This window comes from Triticum urartu, chromosome 2A (assembly GCF_056163025.1).
Source record: "Triticum urartu cultivar PI428250 chromosome 2A, HENAU_Tu73, whole genome shotgun sequence".
NCBI classification, from domain to species: domain Eukaryota; kingdom Viridiplantae; phylum Streptophyta; class Magnoliopsida; order Poales; family Poaceae; genus Triticum; species Triticum urartu.
In genome coordinates, this window is record NC_141874.1 from 489313425 (window position 1) to 489328916 (window position 15492).

Genomic DNA, 15492 nt, shown 5'->3' on the forward strand with positions numbered 1-15492 from the left:
AATACTTTGGCGATGTCTTGGAGGGGTCCCGCATTGTTGCGGATCAGTGTGCGAAAGACACAATCTTTGAATGAATGTATTCAAGTTCCTTCTACCTTGTATGATTAAACAAAGTGGGTTTGTAATATAATGCTTGTCATGTTTTTAAATTTTACCTCCTGCGCGGCCGTGTTGTATGAAATCTGAGGGTTGGCCAGTTGTCGGCTTCTGCCCCCAAGTAGGTAGTACGGGGGTGTTCGGGATGGTATCTAAACAATCTTGATCCAATTATATGGTCCTTGAAGGAGTTGTTTAGCGCAACGAACCAGGCAACCAGACTATGCGGAGTTAACACCCTCACTTAGCCATAGGAGTTCGACAATAAAAACATGGGCGCAACCCCTAGTATCTGAACTAGAGTGCTATAAGCGTCTGATCGGGAAGTACCGATCCTTCGTGTAATGTAGAAGAAATCTTCAATGATTTGCAACCTCCGAACAGTTGACCGGCTCTCGCGGCATCATGACAGTCAGTTTTCGGCTTTCTCTACTGAGGTGCTCCTTTGGATAAACCAAGGCACAATCGCAGCAGTTCTCCCTTTACTACCTTAGCCGATATAGAGGAATGTAAGGTAGCAAGCACGGGAGCTGGGCAACCCAACTATTGACCAAAGACATGATTCGGAGCCAATGCATATAATGCTAAATTCGGGGTGCCGAACTATACTTATAAAAAGTGTTCGGACTTTTGTTGTCGTACTGTGGGGTGCTATGAAGCCCCTGGCAAACATCAAATGTACCAAAGTGTACGGGTGCTACCTGATAGGGTTACCCACAGGGGAGGAAGAAAAACAACAAAAAAAGAAAGAAAGAAAACATAAAAGGTGCAAAGGTGATAAGCTGGGGCTTTAAACCTCCAGCCGCGAACTGTTTTCATTGTAATTTGATTAATACGTCGAGGCTCATTGGTACAAGTAGTGCAATAAGAAACATGCTATTTAATATGCCAAAAACCAAGGGAGAGCTACATGTGGGTCCTGAAAAACAGGTAGAGTGATTGTTAACGAAACCACCTTGAAAATCCCCCGTACGTCTACGTTTCTCGCCGTCTTGGTGTGTTTTATCCTTCAAGAGGATTGGTGATCAGGCCATCCGATGGGGCCTGCGGGATTGAAACCTGAAAAGGAAATGAAGAAAAGTGAAAGTATGTGTGTATCCGATGTCGGTTGAGCCGTACTATGGATCACAAACTAGCTATGCCTCCGTCGATGCCCATGGAATTTTGAGTGCGTAGTTATGTACATGTTGTACGAATGCCACTACTTGATCGGGACTAAGACGGAGGCCGAATTGCTAGTCTAGCTCCTGACGAGCTGAGCTGTCCTGCTGTAGGGTAGTTCGGACCCTCTTGACGGTGTCCGTGGGCTCGGCAGCCGAATTAAGGTTCTGCTTGAGAAGGTTGATCTGTACTTCTGCTGCTAAGGCAGTTGTGTGCTCTTCTATACGGAGTGAGTGTTTCGTATTTCCATTGACTTTTATGACGCCATGTGGACCGGGCATCTTGAGTTTGAGATAAGCATAGTGTGGCACTGCGTTGAATCGGGCGAATGCGGTCCGTTCGAGCAGTGCATCATAGCCGCTGCGAAAGGGGACTATGTCGAAGATTAACTCCTTGCTTCGGAAATTCTCCGGAGATTCGAAGACAACCTCGAGCGTGATTGACTCCTTTGAAGGTAGTCTTTGTGGGTTTGATCCGTGATGGATGAATGCCCATTTTGCGCACTATATCCTGATAGAGCAAGTTGAGGCTACTGCCACAATCCATCAGGACTCGCGTCAGGTGGAACCCATCAATTATTGGGTCCAGGACCAATGCGGCTGAACCGCCATGCCGGATACTGGTCGGATGGTCCCGACGATCAAAAGTGATCATGCATGATGACCATGGATTGAATTTTGGGGCGACTGGCTCTATCGCATAGACATCCCTGAGTGCGCGCTTGCGCTCCCTCTTGGGGATGTGTGTAGCATATATCATGTTCATCGTTTTGACCTGAGGGGGAAACCTCTTCTATCCCCCTGTGTTTGGCTACAGGGGCTCCTCATCATCATCCTCGCTCTGCGATCCCTTTTCCTTGTTCTCAGCATTTAACTTGCCGGCTTGCTTAAAAACCCAGGAATATTTGTTGGTATGGTTGGCTGGTTTGTCTGGGGTGCCATGGATTTGGCACAGACGGTCGAGTATGCGGTCCAGGCTATATGGTCCCTGATTGTTTCTCTTGTACGGTTTCTTCCGCTGGATGGACTTGGAGCCGCTGAATCCGGCGTTGACTGTAGTGTCGTCGGTATTATTGCCATTGCTTCGGCGTTTGTGTGTGTTACGTCAGAGCTTGTAGTTGATGTTTTTGGCCTCGGAGGGGCCTGCGTCGCTGGCCGTATTTTTACTATGAGCTAGCCAGCTATCCTCACTCGCACAAAAGCGGGTCATAAGTGCCGTGAGGGCTGCCATAGATTTTGGCTTTTCTTGGCCGAGGTGGCGGGCGAGCCATTCGTCGCGGATGCTATGTTTGAAGGCCGCTTGAGCTTCGGCATCCGGACAGTCGACGATCTAGTTCTTTTTGGTTAGGAACCTAGTCCAAAATTTCCTGGCTGACTCTCCAGGTTATTGGACTATGTGGCTTTAGTCGTCGGCGTCTGGTGGTCGGACATATGTACCTTGGAAGTTGTCAAGGAAGGCTTCTTCCAAGTCCTCCCAGGTACCGATAGAGTTTTCAGGCATGCTATTTAACCAGTGCCGAGCTGGCCCTTTGAGCTTTAGTGGGAGGTATTTGATAGCATGGAGGTCATCTCCGCGGGCCATGTGGATATGGAGAATAAAATCCTTGATCCATACCGCGGGGTCGGTTGTTCCGTCGTATGATTCAATGTTAACGGGTTTGAATCCTTCGGGGAATTCGTGATCCATTACTTCATCGGTGAAGCAAAGAGGGTGTGCGACGCCTCTATATCGGTCCGCGTCACGACGTAGCTCCGATGGAGTCCGTCTGTGGTTGTCGGCTCGGGTGTGACTAGGTTTGTCACGTCCAAATAGGTAGCCATCATCACGTGTCGAGGAACGTCCTCGCGATCCGTAAATCGATCGGGTATATCCTACCCTACTATCCAGGGTCTGGCGGAGGTCGTGTGTATGACCCCGAACTGTTTTGTCTCTGTTTTTTTGTTGCGGCGGGGCGGGCTGCTGTTCAGCCTGAGTTGCCGCTCTATCCTGACCATGAGGTGGTCGGTCCGCCGCACTATCCTGGCCGCGTAGTGTTCAATCGGCCGCATTACGCGAGGGAAGTATGGGCTCCGGCGCCTCTTCGTCGAACTGAGGTAGCAATCTTCGTTTTGGGTAACTCTTGGCTGGGCATCTGAGGCCGTATTCTTCAGTTGCCAGAACATCAGTCCACCTGTCGACGAGCAGATCTTGGTCAGCTTGAAGCTGCTGCTGCTTCTTTTTCAGGCTCCTTGCAGTGGCTATTAGCTGGCACTTGAAGCGCTCCTGCTCGAGAGGTTCCTCAGGCACAATGAAATCTTCGTTGCCGAGGATTTCCTCATCCTTAGAGATCAGATGATAACTACCGTCCTCCGAGTCGTTGGGCCTGGCCTGTTCGTCGGGGCTGGCTTGCCCGCTTTCTTGCTCCTTCTGTTCGGATGTTACCTCAGCAAGGTCTTCATTGTTTTCAGCATCGTCCGGAGTATTGTCTTCTCTGGTGCCGGTATTGCTGTCCTTTGAACGACGTGACTTAGAGCGGCACCGAGGACGCCGGCGTTTTTGCTGTGTCTCAGGAGGTTTATTCTCAACTGGATTTTCTTTGTCATCGCCGTTATTCTCCTTTGGTGCATCCACCATGCACACATCGTACAAGGTAGTGGCCATCCAACATCCGGTGAAAGGCGGGTCCTGGGCCTCTTCTTCTCCGGCATCGCCATCCATACCGTCGATGTCATCTTAGTCGTAATCGAGCATGTCAGTTAAGTCTTTGACAGTGGCTATAAAGTGGGTGGCGGGTGGGGAGCAAAATTCCCTGTCATCAGCTTCTAGTTCGAACCGGATATAGTTCGGCTATGAGTCCCCCGCTAAGGATAGGTTCTTTAATGAGCTTAGCACATCGCCCAAGGGTTAGTGCTGGAAGATGTCTGCGGCGCTGAACTCGAAGATTGATAAACGATCAAGTTCGGCATCCATGGACTCACATGGTTCGGAACTTACACCCAAAGACGAGTCCGGGGTTCCGATGACACAAATATTGTGTGAGTTTAAGTCCATGTGTGGCTCCAACACCGGGGAATCTGTGGCCTCCATGGTGGGGTTGAACCTCCAGTCCTTATATGGCGCCCTACGCTCTGGATCTAAGGCCAAAGAAGTTACAGGAGCTATCTCCTGAATGTGGTCCGATGACAGATTTAGGTCATGTTCATCGAGGTGACCAGGAGCGATCGCCGCGGTCTCGAATCCAGCGAAGATCAAATCTTCACGGATGTCTACGACGTAGTTCAAGCTCCCAAATCTGACATGATGGCCAGGGGCGTAGCTATCGATCTGCTCCAGATGGCCAAACGAGTTGGCCCACAATGTGAAGCCGCCGAACACGAAAATCTGTCCGGGGAGGAAGGTTTCTCGTTGGACATCGTTATTGTTGACGATTGAAGGGGCCATCGAACCTTTTGAGGACAGCGCAGTGGAACTCTCAATGAAAGCACCAATGTCGGTGTCAAAACTGGCGGATCTCGGGTAGGGGGTCCCGAGCTGTGCGTCTAAGGTCGATGGTAATAGGAGACAGGGGACACGATGTTTACCCAGGTTCGGGCCCTCTCTATGGAGGTAATACCCTACGTCCTGCTTGATTGATCTTGATGAATATGAGTATTAAAAGATTTGATCTACCACGAGATCGTAATGGCTAAACCCTAGAGGTCTAGCTTGTATGGCTATTATAATGAATCTATCTCCCTCCTCCGGACTAAGTCCTCCGGTTTATATAGACACTGGGAGGATCTAGGGTTACACAAGGTCGATTACAAAGAAAGGAATCTACATATTTGGTCGCCAATCTTGCCTTCCACGCCAAGGAGAGTCCCATCCGCACACGGGTGTAGTCTTTGGTCTTCGTGTTCTTCACAACCCATTAGTCCGGCCCATGGCTAACAGGCTGGACGCCCGAGGACCCCTTAGTCCAGGACTCCCTCACCCACTGTGTATGAATCGGGGAGGGAGTCGATTTCGGCCGAGGAGACACTGTGTTTTGGCGCCCATCGTGTATGAATCCGGGTGAGAGGCGGTTATGTCACGTGTGAGTGAAATTACAAACCTACCCCTATCGAAACCTATAGAAATCGAGCCGGTAGGCTTTGCGTGTCAGGGATAGGCAGTAATTTCCATCTCACATATTTTGGTTTCGAGCGGTTACTGCGAATTTCCCCGCTTCGTTCAAATTTTTGCAGAGTAAGAGTTCACGTTTACCGTGCCAACTAAATTCGAATCCAGTCTGTATTCTATTTTTGTTCGGGCAGGATCCATTTGCGATTGGAATAAAATTCTATATACATCATTTTATATATATATATATATATATATATATATATATACTTTCAAAAGCACAACACCCTTTATACATAAATATGGTTTACAAATGGCATGATCTCAGATTCATAAGGCTGTATCCATCTTAATTTCAATTTCCAAATATTTGAAACCACTTTATGTTGAAATCCAATGTATGCATTCCTCGCTAACTGTCTCCAATTAATGTGTGTTTCATGCGGTTTTTTTACTTCTCAAACATGTATAATGTGTTTGACACACGCAACATATAGTGTAATCTCGTTTAGACATTAATTGCATATAAATCATGCATTGTCTCTAATTAAAGAATCTATGGATCACTAATATTGATAAACTATATAACATTACACGTGTCCCCAAATTCAAATGAATATGCATGTTTCATACACCAATTTGCGTTATGATATTATCGATGTCGTGATCTCCATTTTAAATATTTGAATCCCCTTTAATCCAGATATTCGTCTCATATAGCTATCACTCATGCTTATATAGGAGTATCTCTCTAGACCTATACGTGTTCATCGTCTCTCGGGTATCTCTCGTGCTACCTGTATGTCGACAATGATCTTTTATCTTCGCAACACACTGACGGTACTCTCTTCCTTGACCTTCATCACTCTATCTCTCTCTAAGTATATCTCGCTCCCTACTATGTGCCTCTAAGTATGATTCTCCATGTGAAATCTCTTTCTCTCACTTCATCTCCCGGGGTCTCATTTCTCTCTACTATTCCCCTGTGTGCCACTCGCACACCTCCTCTCACACAGAGATGTCTATCGCTCCTTAGATATGAGAAGCTATGACTCTTCCTCTTAAATATCTCTTTCTCACACACAAACAGAAACTCTGTCTCCCAAGGTCTCATATCTCTCCACCATTCTCTTGTATGTCGCTCACACACACTCTCTCCCCTAGAGATATCTTGCGATCCCTCATATGTCTCTCTAGCTATCACTCTCGTTATGAAATATCTTTCTCTCTCGCAGACACAAAACTCCGTCTCTCGGGATCTCATTTCTCCCCGATATTTGTATGTATGTGACTCACATGCACACTCTCTCTATCTCTCTCACACCCACACACATAACTCAGCCTTCTGATCCACTCGACTCCTATCTCTAACACACACTAGCTAGCTAGCATCTTTATCTTTCTATTTATCTATTTCTCCATCAACCTTCTTTCTTGCCCTCACTCTTGCTTCCTATCACACACACTATATATGTTTCTCTCTACATGCAGTCAAGTGCCCTCTTTTTATCTTTCTCTCACACACACATAACTTCACCCTCTGAACCACCTGACAGTCATCTCCAACACTCAAACTAGCCGATGTCCCTCTATCTAGCATCTCTGTCTCTGTATCTATCTGTAGTTTCTCCGTCAACATTTCTTTCTCGCAATCGTTGTGTCTCGCTCCCTCTGCTCGCCATAGATGCATGCTCCAGCCCACACCACTATCTCTTAAAGACAAAAACACATGCTCAATTATCAAGCCTTCTTCCCTGCACTCTCACATGCTCAATTATCGAGCCTTCTTCCCTGCACTCTCACATGCATGCATATTGTCATACCGATCTCTCCCATATCATTGATCTTATGACTTATCTCTTCTTTCTTTTATCTCGATCATGCTCACGCACGCACACACACATCCCACGTATACATGTATACCTCTCGCACATGCACGTTCAAGGTCTCCTATGTCTCCATACATAGTTAATTACCCTCAACCCTAACGCCACATCGAATCATTCTCTTCTTGTGTGCATAGAACTTCCGCCTGGATGGGTAAAAGACACACTCACACTTGACAATTGATATGTCTCCAACGTATCTATAATTTTTTTTATTCCATGCCATTATATTATCCATCTTGGATGTTTTATATGCATTTATATGTTATGATTTTTGGGACAAACCTATTAACCTATAGCCCATCGCCAGTTTTTGTTTTTTCCTTGTTTTTGAGTTTTACAGAAAAGGAATACCGAACGGAGTCCAATTGACGTACCAATTTTTGATGATTTTTATGGACCAAAAGAAGCCCCCGGGAATAAAAGAGTTGGGCCAGAAGAGTCTCAGGCCGTCCACGAGGGTGGGGGCGCCCCCACCCCCCAGGCGTGCCGCCCTATCTCGTGGATGACTCGAGGACCCCCCTGACTTGTTCCCGACGCCAAAAGTTCCTATAAATACAGAAACCTCCAGAAAATAACCTAGATTGGGAGTTTCGCCGCCGCAAGCCTCCGTAGCCACTGAAAACCAATCTAGACCTGTTCCGGCACCCTGCCGGAGGGGGGAATCCCTCTCCGGTGGCCATCTTCATCATCCCGGCGCTCTCCATGACGAGGAGGGAGTAGTTCACCCTCAGGGCTAAGGGTATGTACCAGTAACTATATGTTTGGTCTCTCTCTCTAGTGTTCTTGATTCGCACGATCTTGATGTATCGCGAGCTTTGCTATTATAGTTGGATATTATGATGTTTCTCCCCCTCTACTCTCTTGTAATGGATTGAGTTTTCCCTTTGTAGTTATCTTATCGGATTGACTCTTTATGGATTTGAGAACACTTGATGTATGTCTTGCATGTGCTTATCTGTGGTGACAATGGGATATTCACGTGATCTACTTGATGTATGTTTTGGTGATCAACTTGCGGGTTCCGTGACCTCGTGAACTTATGCATAGGGGTTGGCACATGTTTTCGTCTTGATTCTCCGGTACAAACTTTGGGGCACTCTTTGAAGTTCTTTGTGTTGGTTGAATAGATGAGTCTGAGATTGTGTCATACATATCGTATAATCATACCCACGGATACTTGAGGTGACATTGGAGTATCTAGGTGACATTACGGTTTTGGTTGATTTGTGTCTTAAGGTGTTATTCTAGTACGAACTCTAGGATAGATTGAATGGAAGAATAGCTTCATGTTATTTTACTACGGACTCTTGAATAGATCCATCAGAAAGGATAACTTTGAGGTGGTTTTGTACCCTACAATAATCTCTTCGTTTGTTCTCCGCTATTAGTGACTTTGGAGTGACTCTTTGTTGCATGTTGAGGGATTGTTATATGATCCAATTATGTTATTATTGTTGAGAGAATTTGCACTAGTTAAAGTATGAACCCTAGGCCTTGTTTCCTAGCATTGCAATACCGTTTACGCTCACTTTTACCACTTGCTACCTTGCTGTTTTTATATTTTCAGATTACAAAAACCTTTATCCACCATCCATATTGCACTTGTATCACCATCTCTTCGCCGAACTAGTGCACCTATACAATTTACCATTGTATTGGGTGTGTTGGGGACACAAGAGACTCTTTGTTATTTGGTTGCAGGGTTGTTTGAGAGAGACCATCTTCATCCTACGCCTCCCACAGATTGATAAAGTTAGGTCATCCACTTGAGGGAAATTTGCTACTACCTACAAACCTCTGCACCTGGAGGCCCAACAGCGTCTACAAGAAGAAGGTTGTGTAGTAGACATCAAGCTCTTTTCTGGCGCCGTTGTCGGGGAGGCTAGGTAAGCGGCACTAACACCCCGTCAATTAAGCTCTTTTCTGGCGCCGGTACCGGGGAGGTTAACGCTTGAAGGTATATCTTTAGATCTTGCAATCTAATCTTTTAGTTTCTTGTTTTATCACTAGTTTAGTCTATAAAAGAAAACTACAAAAAAATGGAATTGAGGTTGCCTCATATGCTTCATCTTTTTAATGTCTTTTGTGAAAATAAGGATTCCGATAATTGTGCCGAAGTGTTAGAAGAAGAATGCATTAAAATGTTTGGCACTAAATATTTGAATGATGAGCATGATTGCAATGTTGTTAGTACGAACTCTTTGAATATCCATAGTACTAATGATGATTGCACTAGTTATGATGAAAATGTCTCTTATAAGCATGTCAATTTTTCTGGAGTGCATAGAGTTTGCAAGTACACACCAAATAGGGAAGATAAATTTTGCAAGAGGCATAAGTATTTAGAAACGAAATGGTTGCAAGAAATGCTAGATGTTTGTGCTGAAAATTTAAATTTTCTTAGCCATCCTTGTGAACTTTGCAATGAACGTGGTCATTTAAATATCCAATGCAAATTGTTTCATGATCGAATCGTGTCCAAAAATTGTGATGACTTGATTTCCCTTGCGCATCATAATGAACTTAGTTTGCTTGTGGGTTATGAAGAAATGAAACGTATAACTAAGGATCTTCCAGAATTTGTCCTTGATAAAGTTCTTGATTTTGATCTAGAGGAAATTTATATGTATTGTGCGGTGAATTGCATTGAAAATCCTTATGTTGCCAATTACATAAAGACAAGAAAACAAATAGAAGATGAAGAGAATACTAATGAAAGGGAAGATACTTCCCAATATCCTCCTATTATTTCTTATGATGAGTCAGGTAACGAGGAGGAGCCTTCTATTCAACCAATCCCATTAATAAGGAGCTCCAAAAAGAGGATTAAACCCACACATGATGCGAAGAAGAAAAAGAAAATACGGTAATGATGTTGCTCCTATTACTCATTGTGATGATGATAATTGCTATACTATTGGTGCTATCCATACTATTAATGATGAGAGTGATTATGCTTATGATATGAAAAGGCCCAAGCTTGGGGATGCTATGTATGATGAGAATGACATGTTTGAGAATTTATTTGTTGCAATTAATGTTTGTCCCAAGCTTGGGGATGTTATGTTTCATGAAGATGATATACTTAACCTTCCCAGTTTTGATATGCAAATTTATTATGATGATAGCATGCCTCCTATTTATGATGGTTATATTGATGAAAGTGGGTTTGGAAGAGTGTCAACTTTAGGAAGTAATGATCCCACTATTTTGGAGGGTGTTGAATCTTATTGTGACAATTATGAAAGTGGATTTGGAGAGGTCGTGACTTTATTTAGTAATGATTCCACTATCTTGGAAGAGGTTTCAATTGATTATGATGAGAACAAAGTTGTTACTTATGATGATTATTGTGATGACACTTATGCTATACAAAGTAGTGATGATTATATTTATAAAACTTTTCATGATTATGATTACCCTTTTTCTGAACATTACTCTTTTAATGTGGAAACAATTTATATTATTCGAGTTTCTTATGATACTCCCACTATTCCGAATGAGAAGAATTCTGCTTATGTGGAGAGTAGTAAAATTTCTATGCTTGTAGATCATGAAAAGAATGCTTTTATGTGATGGTTATATTGTTGAATTCATTCATGATTCTACTGAAAATTATTATGAGGGAGGAATATATGCTTGTAGAAATTGCAATAATATCAAGTTTCCTCTCTATGTGCTTAAAATCTTGAAGTTATCCTTGTTTTACCTTCCTATGCAAGTTGATTCTTGTTCCCAGAAGTTGTTTGCTCACAAATTCTATATGCATAGGAAGTGGGTTAGACTTAAATGTGCTAGTCATATTCTTCATGATGCTATCTTTATGTTTCAATTCTTATCTTTTATGTGAGCATCATTGAAATCATCATGCCTAGCTAGGGGCGTTAAACGATAGCGCTTGTTGGGAGGTAACCCAATTTTATTTTTGTCCCTTGTTGTTTGTTCCTGTTTAGTAATAAATAATTCATCTAGCCTCTGTTAAGATTGTGTTTTTTATGTTTTAATTAGTGTTTGTGCCAAGTAAAGCCTTTAGGATCTTCTTGGGTGATTATCGTTTGATCTTGCCGATAAAAACAGAAAGTGTGCGCTCACGAAAATAATTTTCATATTTTAATAGAGAGCGATGAAATACCAACTACAACTGATGTAGATCAATATACAAATTTTCCTCGTCTTCCTAATTTTCCAGAATTTTTTGAGTTACATAAGTATTCCAAACCTCCAGATTGCTATAGACTGTTCTATTTTCGACAGATTCTGTTTTCTATGTGTTGTTTGCTTATTTTGATGAATCTATGAGTAGTATCGGATGGTATGAACCATAGAGAAGTTGGAATACAGTAGATCTTACACCACTATGAGTTTAGAAAGAGTTCACAACAATACCTAAGTGGTGATTTATTTTCTTATACTAACGGAGCTTACGAATTTTCTGTTGAGTTTTCTGTTGTGAAGTTTTCAAGTTTTGGGTAAAGATTGATGGACTATGGAACAAGGTGTGGCAAGAGCCTAAGCTTGGGGATTCCCAAGGCACCCCAAGGTAATATTCAAGGACAACCAAGAGCCTAAGCTTGGGGATGCCCCGGAAGGCATCCCCTCTTTCATCTTCGTTCATCGGTAACTTTACTTGAGGCTATAATTTTATTCAGCACATGATATGTGTTTTGCTTGGAGCGTAATTTTATTTTTGTTTTGTTTTGCTTGCTGTTTGAATAAAATACCAAGATCTGAAATTTTTAAATGTTAGCGAGTCTTCACATAGTTACATAATTATTCGACTACTCATTGATCTTCACTTATATCTTTTGGAGTAGTTTGTCGTTTGCTCTAGTACTTCACTTATATATTCTTAGAGCATGGTGGTAGTTTTATTTTGAAGAAATTCTTGAACTCTCATGCTTCACTTATATTATTTTGAGAGTCTTAAACAGCATGGTAATTTGCTTTGGTTATGAAACTAGTCCTAATATGATGGGCATCCAAGTTGGGTATAATAAAAACTTCCATGTAAAGTGCATTGAATACTATGAGAAGTTTGATTCCTTATGATTGTTTTGAGATATGAAGATGGTGATATTAGAGTCATGCTAGTTGAGTAGTTGTGGATTTGAGAGATACTTGTGTTAAAGTTTGTGATTCCCGTAGCATGCACGTATGGTGAACCGTTATGTGATGAAGTCGGAGCATGATTTATTTATTGATTGTCTTCCTTATGAGTGGCGGTTGGGGACGAGCGATTGTCTTTTCCTACCAATCTACCCCCCCCCCTAGGAGCATGCGTGTAGTACTTTGTTTCGATAACTAATAGATTTTTGCAATAAGTTTGTGAGTTCTTTATGACTAATGTTGAGACCATGGATTATACACACTCTCACCCTTCCACCATTGCTAGCCTCTCTAGTACCGCACAAATTTCGCCGGTACCATAAACCCACCATTTACCTTCCTCAAAACAGCCACCATACCTACCTATTATGGCATTTCCATAGCCATTCCAATATATATTGCCATGCAACTTTCCACCGTTCCGTTTATTATGACACGCTCCATCATTGTCATATTTATTTGCATGATAATGTAGTTGACATCGTATTTGTGGCAAAGCCACCTTTCATAATTCTGTCATACATGTCACTCTTGATTCATTGCACATCCCGGTACACCGCCAGAGGCATTCACATAGAGTCATATTTTGTTCTAAGTATAGAGTTGTAATTCTTGAGTTGTAAGTAAATAAAAGTGTGATGGTCATCATTATTAGAGCATTGTCCCATGTGAGGAAAGGATTATGGAGACTATGATTCCCCCATAAGTCGGGATGAGACTCTGGATGAAAAATAAAAAAAGAGAAAATAGTGGCCATAAAAAAGAGAAGGCCCAAAAAACAAAAAATGAGAGAAAAAGAGAGAAGGGGCAATCCTACTATCCTTTTACCACACTTGTGCTTCAGAGTAGCACCATGATCTTCATGATAGAGAGTCTCCTATGTTGTCACTTTCATATACTAGTGGGAATTTTTCATTATAGAACTTGGCTTGTATATTCCAATGATGGGCTTCCTCAAAGTGCCCTAGGTCTTCGTGAGCAAGCAAGTTGGATGCACACCCACTTAGTTTCTTTTTGAGCTTTAATACACTTATAGCTCTAGTGCATCCGTTGCAGAGCAATTCCTACTCATTCACATTGATATCTATGGATGGGCATCTCCACAGCCCATTGAGACGCCTAGTTGATGTGAGACTGTCTTCTCCTTTTTGTCTTCTCCACAACCACCATTCTATTCCACCTATAGTGCTATGTCCATGGCTCATGCTCATGTATTGCGTGAAAGTTGAAAAGGTTTGAGAATATCAAAAGTATGAAACAATTTCTTGGCCTATCATCGGGGTTGTGCATGATTTAAATATTTTATGTGATGAAGATAGAGCATGGCCAGACTATATGATTTTGTAGGGATAACTTTCTTTGGCCATGTTATTTTGAGAAGACGTGATTGCTTTGTTAGTATGCTTGAAGTATTATTATTTTCATGTCAATATTAAAATTTTGTCTTGAATCTTATGGATCTGGATATTCTTGCCACAATAGATAAGATTACATTGATGAATATGTTAGGTAGCATTCCACATCAAAAATTCTGTTTTTATCATTTACCTACTCGAGGACGAGCAGGAATTAAGCTTGGGGATGCTTGATACATCTCCAACATATCTATAATTTTTTATTATTCCATGCTATTATATTATCCATCTTGGATGTTTTATATGAATTTATATGCTATTTTATATGATTTTTGGGACTAACCTATTAACCTAGAGCCAAGTGCCAGTTTCTGTTTTTTCCTTGTTTTTGAGTTCTACAGAAAAGGAATACCAAACGGAGTCCAATTGATGTGCCAATTTTTGATGATTTATTATGGACCAAAAGAAGCCCCCGGAATAAAAGAGTTGGGCCAGAAGAGTCTCGGGCCGTCCACAAGGGTGGGGGCGCGCCCTACCCCCCGGGCGCCCCGCCCTATCTCTTGGACGACTCGGGGACCCCCTGACTTGTTCCCGACGCCAAAACTTCCTGTAAATACATAAACCTCTTTAAAATAACCTAGATCGGGAGTTCTGCCGCCGCAAGCCTCCGTAGTCACCGAAAACCAATCTAGACCCGTTCCGGCACCCTGTTGGTGGGGGGAATCCCTCTCCGGTAGCCATCGTCATCATCCCGGCGCTCTCCATGACGAGGAGGGAGTAGTTCACCCTCGGGGCTGAGGGTATGTACCTGTAGCTATATGTTTGATCTCTCTCTCTCTCGTGTTCTTGATTCGCATGATCTTGATGTATCGCGAGCTTTGCTATTATAGTTGGATATTATGATGTTTCTCCCCCTCTACTCCCTTGTAATGGATTGAGTTTTCCCTTTGAAGTTATCTTATCGAATTGAGTCTTTAAGGATTTGAGAACACTTGATGTATGTCTTTCATGTGCTTATCTGTGGTGACAATGGGATATTCACATGATCTACTTGATGTATGTTTTGGTGATCAACTTGCGGGTTCCGTGACCTCATGAACTTATGCATAGGGGTCGGCACACGTTTTCATATTGACTCTCCGGTACAAACTTTGGGGCACTCTTTGAAGTTCTTTGTGTTGGTTGAATATATGAGTCTGAGATTGTGTGATACATGTCGTATAATCATACCCACGGATACATGAGGTGACATTGGAGTATCTAGGTGACATTATGGTTTTGGTTGATTTGTGTCTTAAGGTGTTATTCTAGTACGAACTCTAGGATAGATTGAACGGAAAGAATAGCTTCGTGTTATTTTACTACGGACTCTTGAATAGATCGATCAGAAAGGATAACTTTGAGGTGGTTTCGTACCCTACAATAATCTCTTCGTTTGTTCTCCGCTATTAGTGACTTTAGAGTGACTCTTTGTTGCATGTTGAGGGATTGTTATGTGATCCAATTATGTTATTATTGTTGAGATAACTTGCACTAGTGAAAGTATGAACCCTAGGCCTTGTTTCCTGGCATTGCAATACCGTTTACGCTCACTTTAACCACTTGCTACCTTGCTTTTTTATATTTTCAGATTACAAAAACCTTTATCCACCATCCGTATTGCACTTGTATCACTATCTCTTCGCCGAACTAGTGCACCTATACAATTTACCATTGTATTGGGTGTGTTGGGGACACAAGAGACTCTTTGTTATTTGGTTGCAGGGTTGTTTGAGAGAGACCATCTTCATCCTACACCTCCCACA